General features: G+C 39.8%; 1 pseudogene; it reads right to left on the reverse strand.

The window, feature by feature from the left end:
- Positions 1–6,198: 6,198 nt before the first annotated feature.
- On the reverse strand, positions 6,199–9,356 carry LOC111177406 (hypoxanthine-guanine phosphoribosyltransferase pseudogene; annotated as a pseudogene).
- Between the last annotated feature and the right edge of the window lie 3,707 nt (positions 9,357–13,063).

Raw genomic sequence — 13,063 nt, forward strand, 5'->3', positions numbered from 1 at the left:
AGAGTCAAGGCAATGAAAAATGACCTAAAGTCGCTGGGGAAAAAACCCCAGAACCTCACTTTTAGAAAAGCATATACTTCTGGTCTTTTGGCGGGAACTGCCATCTTCCAGTAATTCACCAGAATGACCAAAACAAAGGGAAAGAGGAGAGGCACCTGTTATATGTTCTCTAGGCCTTTAGAAAACATGGATTTGTTCCTTTGGCCACATACTTGAGAATCTACAAGAAAGGTGATATTGTAGACATCAAGGGAATAGGCACTGTTCAAAAAGCAATGTCCCACAGATGTCACCATAGCAAATCTGGAAGAGTCTACGATGTTACCTGACCTGGAATGCTGTTACCATTGTTGAAAAACAAACAAGTTAAGGGCAAGATTCTTGCCAAGAGAATTAATGTGTGATAAAGCATATTAAGCACTCTGAGCGCCGAGATACCTTCCTGAAACATGTGAAAGAAAGTGATCAGAAAAAGAAGGAAGCAAAAGAGGAAGATTTTGGGGTTCTACTGAAGCACCAGTGGGCTCCACCCAGAGAGGCACACTTCGTGAGAACCAACAGAAAGGAGCCTGAGCTGTTGGAATCCATTCCCTGTGAATTCATGGCATGGCTGGTGTAAAGAAAATAAAAGACCTGGACTGTAAAACAAACAAACAAAAACATGCACTTCTGCTCACCACTAGTACAGGAAGATTAACAGGACATCCACTTCCTTTCTACCTTCTGAACGTCATGCAAGTTTATCTCATTGGTAGAACTTAAAATCCCATCCAGAAATCTGGAGGCAAGGGAATTGAGATATGTAATTCCCAGGCTTACAGTCCTTCCACCAGAAGGGAGAGCACAGAAGGATTTTGGAACTGATGTCATTGCCAAAATTCCATTATTTCCCACAGTTCAACCCAATGACTTATATTTTAACTTTTGAACAATGGCAAAATCAACAATAGCATGTGCTGATCTATAATAACACAACCCATTCCTCATTTACATGAAGATGTCCTGAAACTCTCTTTTCAAGGTAGAGATCCACAGTTGAATCAATCACTATATCCATCTCTGGGTGATGGTTATGTTTTTTTTTTTTCTAATGAAAATATACTGTTCTATGATCATCAGAGATAAAATTATAAGGTAAAGGTCCACCAACACATCTTACATGTAATATTTAGGAAGAAAGGAAATAGTGGCTACTATATGCCACTTAAAATGAAAGGGAAGAGTGTGCCTAACTATTTCTAAATGCCTAAAACTAGTCATGAGATGTTGGTGCTTTTAATTTCATTTTTCCACTACCTAGTCCATCTCTTTCTTGTCTTCAAATCATTTTAGTTATTTATGATTATTTACTTGGTGGAAATTTCTTGGTAGCTCCAACTACATTAGATTCAGGGGTCTTCATTAATTAGACAAGGAAGTACAATGAAGTATCCCTTGGAAATCTTCTGGATTCCAGATACACATCCCTTTATAACCATTACGTAGCAGGATCAATCACTCCAACCAGGGTAATAACCCACAGCATTGCCTGCTGATTTCAGAGCCATGAAGCCCAAACTATCCAGTATGCAGTCTCAATGCTCAGATCAATCTAAATGCTTCCATATATATTCAGCTGAAATTTAAAGGTGATACTTTTTCCTAATTAATGCTCTAAATTTCATGTAAGACTTAGCTATGCTCTAAATTCACTCACCTCTTAATTCTGGAACCAAAAGTATTAGATGGGTCTGGTTTTTAGAGACCGCTATCTTCTGCTACTATAAAAAAATTTAAAAAACACTTAAGAGTGATCTGAAAAACGCATTAAAGCCTTTTTAAATCACATTTGGGCTGAAAATTTAAAGTCCCAAACTAGTAATTTCCCACTCACAGGCTACTGCATATTGACAAAATCAACCAGTCCATCATTAAGTCTTGTAGTGACTAATCCTTCATACTGTTTCTTTTGTAACAGCCAGTTCATCTCCCTAACTAAGCCTTGCCTTCAAAGGGCACATTATTCAGGCACACATGATAATTTAAAGAGTTATTTGCAATTTCATACTATGGAAAGCCAGTATATATTTTCCACTTAGGACCTTCCAAAACAACCTGCAGAGATGAAACAATTCCCAGCTGCCATTTTTGATGGTCAAGTTCTTGGAAACACTTTTGGTTCTCTATTCTATTTTATTCAAGTCTTGTAAAGAAGCCAAAAACTTCTTTAAGTACTTTAAGCAAAAAAAAAAACTAATATAGAGAATTGATACTTACAAAACCATTAGAATTTTTGGATGAGTGAAAGTCTCTAGATTCCTTTCTGGGTTTTTTAGTTGTGACTTAAATAATCAGAAATTTGCTCTTAGGAAACATTTATAAAATGATTGGAAATCCTCACTGATTACTGAGACTTCCCTGAATATTTGTGGAGTTAAGGGAGAATAACTTGCAGCCCCTGTAATGTGTGGTTATAGGGATTGCACAGAAGAGCAGGAAATAATTTCATTGAAATAAAAGGAAAAGGTAAAGAAGAGATCTCAACATAGACTCACAGCTGTCCGCCTCAGGGTTCTGATGTAACGTGACATGGAAAATATAATAAAGATTGTTGTATATTGATTCAGATCTTTATAGGTATTTTCTAAACAAGACAATGTGAAAAATAGTTATTTAACCTTGGGAATGTTACAACAAACTAGCAAACATTATCTCTCTCCTCCCATATCTTACAGTCTAGGGAGAAATACAGATGAGCAGGCAGAGTTACAACTGAATGTCTTAAGTGTATTGTTGGTGCAGAAATAGAAGAGTAATATTAGTTACTAAGAATAATTTTAAATTTAAGTTTTAAAACCCTCAAATTGCTTTAGAAAGTATTGTATGTTTATGTTTTTGTTTTTTCATCATATAGGTAGATTCTAAGGATTGACGCATATATCCTGGAATAGAATAGAGCCCAGAAATAAACTCATGCACTTATAGTCAATTAATTTACGACAAAGGAGACAAGAATAGGCAATGGAGAAAAGACAGTCTCCTCAGTAAGTGGTGCTGGTGAAAGTGGACAGCTACATGTAAAAGAATGAAATTAGAACATTCCCTAACACCATACACAAAAATAAACTCAAAACTAATTAAAGATCTAAATGTAAGACCAGAAACCATAAAACTCCTAGAAGAAAATACAGGCAGAACACTCTTTGACATAAATCATAACAATATATTTTTGAATATGTCTCATAAGGCAAAAGAAGCAAAAACAAAAATAAACAAAAAAGACCTAATTAAACTTAAAAGTTTTGCATGGCAAAGGAAACCATCAGCAAAACAAAAAGACAGCCTACTGAAAGGGATAAAATATTTGCAAATGATATGACTGATAAGAGGTTAATATCCAAAACATGTGAACAGCTCATAGAAGATTGAAAAATGGGCAGGAGACCTGAATAGACATTTTTCCAAAGAAGACATACAGATGGCCATCGGGCACATGATAAATGTTCAACATTGCTAATAATCAGGGAAATGCAAATCAAAACCACAATGAGATATCACCTCACACCGGTCAGAATGTCTATCATCAAAAAGACCACAAATAACCAATGTCGGCAAGGATGTGGAGAAAAAGGAACCCTTGTACTCTGTTGGTGGGAATGTAAATTGGTATAGCCACTGTGGAAACAGTATGGAGGTTCCTAAAACACCTAAAAATACAACTATCATGTGATCCAGAAATTCCACTCCTGGGAATATATCCATAGAAAATGAAAACACTAATTTGAAAAGATACATGCACCCCAACGTTCATAACAGCATTTTTCACAGTAGTCAAGATATGGAAGCCACCTAAGTATTCATCAACAGATGAATGGATAAAGAAGATGTGGTATATACATGCAATGGAATACTACTCAGCCATGAAAAAGAATGAAATTTTGCCATTTGCAACAACTTGGATGGATCTGGAGGGTATTGTGTTTAGTGAAATAAGTCAGACAGAGAAAGACACTGTATGTTATTGCTCATATGTAGAATCTAAAAAATAAAACAAATGAATGAATATAACAAAAAAGATTCACAGGTATTGAGAACAAACAAATTAGTGGCTACTAGTGGAGAGAGGGAAGGGGGAAGGGGCAAGAAAAGGCAGCGGGTTAAGAGGTTGTGGTAGGTCACACAGCATCACCCTGATTTTTCCTGCAAGTTCTCAGACCTTCCCTGTGCTCTGTGGAGTCAGAGCCCTCTAACAAGACATTGATCACAGTTTCAAACCTTCAAATGTGAGAAAGATCCTGAAGGAATCACCTTTCAACTTCTCACTTCTTTGGGCCCATTATAGCTCTCACCTCTAAGTTTACAAACCTGAAATTCCAACTGTATTGACAAATTTGAAATGTGGCTAGTGCGACTGAGCAATTTGGATGCTTTATTTTATCATAATAGCTTGAGTTAATTATAGATTGAATTAAATTAATTATAAACAGGCACATCTGGCTAGTGGTTGCCACACTGTACAGTGCACCTCTAGAGATCCAAAGAGGAGGAAGATGTTACTGCCTCTCCCCTGGCTGTTCCTTGCTGCAGAGTCGTTTGCTGGCCTGATCTGTTCATTCATTTGTAGGTATTTCCTGTGCTCATGCAGATGTGCTAGGCATTATGTGAGGCCTTGGGGACACTCAAACAGTAATGTCAACACCTAAGTCTTAGAGGAATTCCCAGCAGGGTGCCCACTTGTAAGCAGAGGTGAAGAGCATGGTCCAGCGTTCCTCTACTAGACATATTCAGAGAGCAGGTACAAATGGGAGGGAGGTAAATTTCACTCTCCTCATGAGCCCATCCTTCTCACCCCTGACTCTGGAAGATCCAGGGATAGCAGGGGCAAAAGGCCCTAAGGAGGTAAATGACTTGTACACTGAAAACTACCAAAGATTTCTCAAAGAATTAAAGGCAACACATTAATTGGAATGACATTCCTTGTTCATACACTGGAAGACAATATTGTTGACATTTCCATACTACCCAAAGTGATGCACAGATTCATTTGCAACATCTATCAGAATTCCAATGTCATTTTAATAGAAATGGAAGGACATTCTTCAAATACATAGGGAACCACAAAAGGCCCCAAAGAGCCAAAACAATCTGGACAACAAAGAACGAAGATAGAGGTTTCACACTTCCTGACATCAAAACATTACAAAGTCACAGCAATCAAAACAGTATGGCACTGGCATAGAAATAGGCAGATAGACCTATGGACCAGAATAAAGAGCCCCCAAATAAACTGACACATACATGGTCAAATGATAATCGCCGAGGTTCTAAGATGACACCGTGGGAAAGAATAGTCTTTTCAACAATCAACAGAATGAAAAGGCAACATACAGAATGGGAGGGAATATTTGCAATCCTATATCTGAAAAAAGTCTTATATACAAAACACACAAGAACTACTACAACTCAACTGCAAAAGGAAAAAAAAAAGATTATTAACAAATATCCACTGGGAAGGCAGAGAGCAGATTACAAAGGTGAAACAAGCCAGGTTCCCAGACCTAAAGAAACCTCTAATTTAGGTGAGGAGACATAGAAAAATAAACTACATGCAAGGTTGTGTGTGCTGGGTCCATGTAAGCATATATTTATTGAATCATTTATTCATTCAGCCAACATGAATGGAAACATCCCAGGCTCCCTGCTAGGGATATATAGTCTAGGGTAGATGGAAGGTGCTATATACCAGAGTTGTGGTGGGCTCACTGGGTCTCATTCCAAAATTGCCTTGCAAAGCTCTCATGAAATCTACTTTTTTTTTTTTTTTTTCAGTTTTACAGCACACTTTTAAAAAAAAAATTTTATTTCTTTTTAAATTTTACTGAAGTATGTGGAATCTAAAATAGGACACAGGGACTTCCCTGGAGGTCCAGGGGTTAAGACTTTGCCTTCCAATGCAGGGAGTGTGGGGTTCAATTCCTCTTCAGGGAGCTAAGATCCCACATGCCTCGGCGCCAAAAAACCAAAATATAAAACAGAAGCAATATTGCAATAAGTTCAATAAAGACTTAAAAAAATGGTCCACATCAAAAAATGTCAAAACAAAATAAAAATTCTTTGAAAATAAAATAGGACACAAATCAACATACCTATGAAACAAAAACAGACTCACAGATATAGAGAATAGACTTGTGGTTGCCAAGGGGGAGAGGGGTGGGGGAGGGAAGGATTGGGAGTCTGGGATTAGCAGAGGCAAGCTATTATATATAGGATGGATAAACAATAAGGTCCTATTGTATAGCACAGGGAACTATATTCAATATCCGGTGACAAACCATGATGGAAAAGCATATGAATATATTCTTTGTATATATATATATGGTTTGTCACAGGATATTTGAATATAGTTCCCTGTATGTGTATAACTGAGTCACTTTGCTGTACAGAAGAAATGACCACTTCATTTATTTTTGCATAAGGGAAAATAGCATTCAACACAACTTACTGACCCAGACACTGGAGAGGAATGAATCCTCATTGGTTTGCACTGGAAAAGGCAGCTCTGGAGCTATAGTGTGGGAGAAAGAAGTGATAGAGCTGGAAGGGAGAAATCATTTCCATGCTGGAAACCTTAAGTGGGACTTCCCATCTTACTGACCGCTGAATGTCCAAAGTGCTGGGTACTGAGTAATAATATTTGAGTAAATGAATAAATGAAAGTATATTCCCACAACCCCAAAGTACTCACTAGATAATCCTCATGCCAACTGTGACAATTAAGAAATGAGGGGGCCAAGAGGGAGGGCCTGGTCTAGCCGCTAAGCTCCTTCGAGGTCTTACTCCTGTGAATTTGCTTCTCCTGGAGAACAACTGCCTGGCCACGCAGGGTGGTGCTGGAAGGTGGTAGTCGCTGCAATCTGTTCTGACTCTGTGAACTCCTGGCATGAGAAGCAGTCACTGTCTCTGTGCTGCCCTAGACGGAGCCCCTCTTCGGGATGCCTCGTGGAAGGCCGAGCTCAATGAGAGGCGACGCTCTCACTCTCACCCTGTCCGGTTAAAAATGCTGATTAATGGGCTCCCTGGGCTAACGGATGAGTGGATAAGATCCTAAGGCCAAGGGCACTCCCTGGCGAGACGACCTTTCTGGAGGAGGCCATAAATTTGCATAACTGGGTCTACTTACTTTCTTGAGGGTTTGAGGGATTCTTGGCCAACCGCTGAGCCACATCTGGAAGACTCCCCACATTCCACCTACTTCCTTCCCCCTGCCCATCCCCTGTCCAGCCACTCACTTGGTAGAGAAGATCTAGGTCACTCAAAATGACCTCAGGCACCTTCTAACCTTTCTTATCTGTCCCCTCACCCTCACCTCTCTTCTCTGCAGTAGTCAGTGCCTGCCTCTGGGCCCTTTGTCTCTTTCTCGCCCTCCTCCTCCAGGGAGCACAGGGCATTGATCATTCCCCTTCTCACCCTCAGTCCTTCTGCCCCACACACCTTCTCTTATCCCCACACTTCCATTGACCTTGCTGTCCCTGCCAGTTACCTGCTCTTTCTTTTTAAGTTCAAACTTTTTTTTTCTGTTTAAAAAGCATTACGTGTATATTGGAGAAATTTGGAAAATGCAAAAAGGTATCAGAAAGAAAAGTCACCTATTATTCCACTACCATGAGACAACCACTTTTAAATTCATTAACAGTTCTGTTGATGCCTAAACTCTTGTGTGTCTGTGTGTGTGTGGGGGGGGTGTAGGTGTACAATATACATCTTCATAAAATTGGTGGCATGTTGCATTTACTATGTTATAATTTCCCATTTAATGTAGCACGGACATTTTTTCATATGATGTGGCTAAAATATATATTTTGATGATTGCTACCTCAAAATGGCTGTATTTAACCAATCTTTATTAGATATTTAATGTTTTCTATTTTCTTTTAAAGAGACACCCTTCATTTTAAGGATTTTTACATTCAAGAATTCAAAAAGTAGTAGGTTTTTGGAATTTATTGATCTGCATTTAAAAGGAATTTTGACAAAGATTCACCGGAAATAATCTGAACAAGCGGGAAAATACAGTTAATATTACTGAAACCTACTAAAATAATTCCAGGACATATGGTTTATCCAACATAACAGCACCTCTAAGTGCTGTCACTGACATGAAACTTAATGCTTCCTACTTTTCTAAACACACAGTGGTATAATCAACAACATTCAATCACTTCGGTTCTTTTTTGAATAAATAAAAATTAAAATACCAATTAAAAAACTAATATATTCTTCTCTTTAAATGTTTCTCACAGATATAATTTCAATATTTTTATTCAATAGTGATGTGGTTTAAGAGAATTTTCATTCACGAGTCCAACAACAATCCCCCCAAAGGGAACTGATCGTCCGTAGGCCCATAGTGCTAATAAAGAGTTCGGGACTACAGCAACTGACATTTCTAAAATACAAAACAGATAAAATTCTTAGAAGACACATGCACTAAGCTCTACTGAGCAGCTGAAAACAGAACTGGAAGGTTTAATAATTTTACTGGTGATTTCAATGGGACTCTAGATGTTGCCAAACTCAACTTAAACTCTCTCTTAGGCTTTGTATTTTGGTTTTCCAGTTTCACTAATAACACAAACATGATTCAAATCCCTGAAGTATTCATTATAGTCAAGGGCATATCCTACAACAAACTTGTCTGGAATTTCAAATCCATCAAAGTCTGGTCTATATCCAACACTTCGAGGGGTGATTTTCACCAGCAAGCTCGCAATCTTGACCATCTTTGGATTAAGCTGCTTGACCAAGGAAAGCAAGGTTTGCTTCGTTTTACCAGCATCAATTATATCTTCAGCAATCATGACAGTCTTTCCAGTCAAAGCTGAGAGATCATCTCCACCAATTACTTTTAAGGCGCCTGTTGACCGGTCACTACAGTAGCTCTTCAGTCTGATAAAATCTACAGTCATAGGAATGGATCTATCACTATTTCTGTTCAGCGCTTTGATGTAATCCAGCAGGTGAGCAAAGAATTTATAGCCCCCCTTGAGCACACGGAGGGCCACGATGTGACCGCCTCCCATCTCCTCCATCACATCTCAAGCCAGCTGTTCAGTCCTGTCCATGATTAGTCCATGAGGAATAAACACCTCTTCCAAATCCTCAGCATAATGATTAGGTATACAAAATAAATCTAGGTCATAACCTGGCTCATCATCACTAATCACGACGCAGGGGCTGCAGGTCGCTATAACGGAGCCGGCTGGCGCGTGGGCTGAGGGCAGCCTGGTGAGTAGACTGCATGCGGGAAAGCCAGAGGTCCATCCCAGCGCTCTTCCTAATGTCTGCTGTTTTCTGCCATCATAAATGTGTCCATCGTTTATTATTTATGTGAATAAATTCCTAGAAATATAATTATGTGGGTATGTCAACATTTTTAAGGCTTTCGATATTTTATCAGATTATGAACCCAAAGATTTGCACAAATTTATATTCTCCCAGCTCTGTGTCTATTTGCCTTTTCTGAGCATCCCCTGGGGACACCCCTCCTCCCCAAACTGGGTCTTATCATTTAAAAAAGTAATTGCTCTCCCTGTGCTATACAGTAAAAGAATACGTAAAGAATGTATACATATGTATAACCGAGCCACTTTGCTGTACAGCAGTAATTAACACAACATTGTAAATCACCTATACTTCAATTTAAAAAAAATGCTAATCTAGCAATGTTCTCTCTCTCCATGTTTTCACCACCTATTTATTTTTTATCTTTTGCAATCTGATTTCTGGCCTCACAGCTTTTCTAATCCAAAAATCTTTTCCAGACTTGATTCTTCTTGTTCCTTTGATTTGTTTTATTTTCTTGATCTCTGGAGGCTCTCTGTCCACGCAGCCTGGAGCCCTGAAGTTAGACATTCTGCTCTGGTCCCCACAGCCCTCTAGCAGGCTCCTTCCTGTCAGCCTTTCCCTGTGAGCTTGAACTTCTGGACTGTTGGGGCAGATTTTAATACACCCCTCATCTGGATGGCTGGATGGCTGGATGGCTGGATGGCTGGATAGATGGGTGGATGGATGGATGGATGGATGGATGATAAGTCTGCGTCCTCTCCCCTGTCTCTGGCTTTTCCTATACCCTCTGTTTCCCTGCTCTGACTACGTATGCCCCCTGTGCCCCTCCACCACCAATACCAGTAGTCTCCTTCTCTGCCCCAGCTCGGGGCTCACATCTCTAGGGCTGACTTCCAACTTCACATCTCAATCCTGAATCATGGACAGTTTCCATGTCTGCTGAACATCTTCTTCTGAATGTCTGGCCACCTCATCAATTCTGTCAATAACTCATAACAAATTCAAGGTCTCCCTCTTTCTCTAAGCCCCTCTTCTTTACTTCCCCTACTTCTGTTTGTGGCTAGAGCGACCATGACATACTTGACTCCTTTTCCCCTCTTTATCTCTTCCACCAATTGTCCACCAAGCCCCATAGGAGAACATCTTCCTGGTGGGCTTCTCCATCTACAGCCCTCTTGCCAGTCTCACGGCCACTGCCTTAGCTCAGGTCCTCATCCTCCTTCTCTGGACAATCTCATTAGCTTCTTTCCTATGGGTCTCCTTCTCCTGATCTCTCTCCGCTCCAAATCAGCCCATGGCCCCAACGGTCACCAAAGGCTCTTACCAGAGCTATCTCCTTGAAACACTTCTGATCAACTCAATTATCAGCTTAAAACTTTTCACTAGTCAGTAGTTCCTCACTGACTACAGAATACCAATCTCAACCTTTTCAGTCTATCTTATAAAAACACTTTGGATTTCAGCTCCTATCTTCACTCTTAGCCTTAACTTCCACCTCACCCAGCAACGATCCATCTGATAGGGGCACCCACGTCACAGGAACACGCCTTACCCTTCGCCACCTACATATCTTTGTTGATGTTATTCTTTCCACTTGGACTTGCTATGCTTCAGAGACCAGATTAAATCTTACATCTTCCAAAGAACATTCCTCATTCTTAAAAAAATTAAAAGTGGCCCTTTATCCCTCTGAATTCTTATATCATTTACAAGTAACATACTTGGACATTCTTATGTAGGTTTGTCTGGCACTGAGGAGGGTTCTTGAGATGAAGGTTGAAGGGACTGGGATGAGTTGATCATGTTACCCTTATGTTACTCACTGCAAAATGCCTTAATAATGCTAACATTTACTGGACATTTACACGAGAAAGCATACTGCATGCATTGCCTCGTTTAACTTTCACAGTATATGAGGCAAACTGGTAGCTCAAAGATTTCTATATAGGAGGGGCTTCAGGGCTGCAATCTAACTGGAAGGGGGAGATGCCAAGTAAACAGGCTGTTTTTAACTTAGATTTCATACTGATTCAAGGTGGCTTTGGAGGATGCTCATGGCAGTTATGGAAGAGAGGGGCTAAAACTTCCCAACCCACCACTTGGAGAGGCCAACTGGTAAGTGTTATTCTTATCCCCATTGCACAAATGAGGAAACTGATGCTTGGAGAGGTTGAGTGACTTGCCCAAGGTCACACAGCTGACCCAGGGTGGAGTTGAGCCTTGAGCCCAGTCCTGTTTTTTTTTTTACATCTTTATTAGAGTATAATTGCTTTACAATTGTGTGTTAGTTTCTGCTTTATAACAAAGTGAATCAGTTATACGTATACATATGTTCCCATATCTCTTCCCTCTTGCGTCTCCCTCCCTCCCACCCTCCCTATCCCACCCCTCTAGGTGGTCACAAAGCACCGAGCTGATCTCCCTGTGCCATGCGGCTGCTTCCCACTAGCTATCTATTTTACGTTTGGTGGTGTATATATGTCCACACCTCTCTCTCGCTTTGTCACAGCTCACCCTTCCCTCTCCCCATATCCTCAAGTCCGTTCTCTAGTAGGTATGTGTCTTTATTCCTGTCTTAACCCTAGGCTATTCATTTTTTCCCCCTTAAATTCCATATATATGTGTTAGCATACGGTATTTGTCTTTCTCTTTCTGACTTACTTTGTATGACAGACTCTAGGTCTATCCACCTCATTACAAATAGCTCAATCTCGTTTCTTTTTATGGCTGAGTAATATTCCATTGTATATATGTGCCACATCTTCTTTATCCATTCATCCGATGATGGACACTTAGGTTGTCTCCATCTCCTGGCTACTGTAAATAGAGCTGCAATGAACATTGTGGTACATGACTCTTTTCGAATTATGGTTTTCTCAGGGCATATGCCCAGTAGTGGGATTGCTGGGTCATGTGGTAGTTCTATTTGTAGTTTTTTTAAGGAACCTCCATACTGTTCTCCATAGTGGCTGTACCAATTCACATTCCCACCAGCAGTGCAAGAGTGTTCCCTTTTCTCCACACTCTCTCCAGCATTTACTGTTTCTAGATTTTTTGATGATGGCCATTCTGACCGGTGTGAGATGGTATCTCATTGTAGTTTTGATTTGCATTTCTCTAATGATTAATAATGTTGAGCATTCTTTCATGTGTTTGTTGGCAGTCTGTATATCTTCTTTGGAGAAATGTCTGTTTAGGTCTTCTGCCCATGTTTGGATTGGGTTGTTTGTTTTTTTGACATTGAGGTGCATGAGCTGCTTGTAAATTTTGGAGATTAACCCTTTGTCAGTTGCTTCACTTGCAAATATTTTCTCCCATTCTGAGGGTTGTCTTTTGGTCTTGTCTATGGTTTCCTTTGCGGTGCAAAAGCTTTGAAGTTTCATTAGGTCCCATTTGTTTATTTTTGGTTTTATTTCCACTTCTCTAGGAGGTGGAGCCCAGTCCTTTTGATGGGGAAGCCCATGCTTCATGGCGTCATCATTACTGCAGCACAGCTTATTTGTCTTACCAAAATATTCCCTCTTTGGAGGTGGGATTCTGATTTTTTACAAGGTTATTTTTCCCCAATCAATTAGCACAATGCTTACCAGGTAATTGGAACCCAATGATTAGTGTTTGAAGGGATGAATAAATGAATAGTGAGTGAATACAAGAGGTAAAGCCATCATAGTAGCCTTTTTCTTTTTATACTCAGATACTACCCCCAGAAAATCCAGTTATCCTATTATGTCCAAAAACT

The sequence above is a fragment of the Delphinapterus leucas genome, chromosome 1 (genome assembly GCF_059928025.1).
Source record: "Delphinapterus leucas isolate spDelLeu-1000000601 "Yukka" chromosome 1, BTC_Dleu_Yukka2, whole genome shotgun sequence".
NCBI classification, from domain to species: Eukaryota; Metazoa; Chordata; class Mammalia; order Artiodactyla; family Monodontidae; genus Delphinapterus; species Delphinapterus leucas.